Source organism: Mustela nivalis (assembly GCF_964662115.1).
Source record: "Mustela nivalis genome assembly, chromosome: 6".
Taxonomy (NCBI): Eukaryota; Metazoa; Chordata; class Mammalia; order Carnivora; family Mustelidae; genus Mustela; species Mustela nivalis.
Window position 1 is genome coordinate 106,706,903 of NC_139025.1, and position 465 is coordinate 106,707,367.

A 465-nucleotide genomic window follows, 5' to 3' on the forward strand; every position below is an offset into this window, starting at 1 on the left:
CACTTTTTTTGGGGGGGGGGTCTTCTCTTAGGCTACTAAATGTTTACACTGAGTTATCTCATAAGCCTTTCAAATAGTTTAAGACTTTTTCTTTTTCTGTAGTCTGGGTGTTACTTCCTATTCTTCAAGGGCATGAAGTATTCATCCTGTTTTAATTTTAAACGTTACCTTAATTATCACACTTTGTATTTTATAATTTAGAATCATTTTAGTAGTGGATAATCCAGCAATAAAAGTTCAATAAGTGGCTGAAAACATGCCATAAATGAGACTCTGTTCTGCTTATAGGCCTGCTCAGAGAGTGAGTCTACTTGGTAACACTTATGTATTTACTCCTTAATCACTGTTCAGCTACTTAATGGCAAACAGCTGTACACATATTGCTGCCTTTAATCCACATTTAGGATACCATTTGGATTTTTATAAACCCATATATATTGAAATGTTTGTCTTCCATTAGGTACA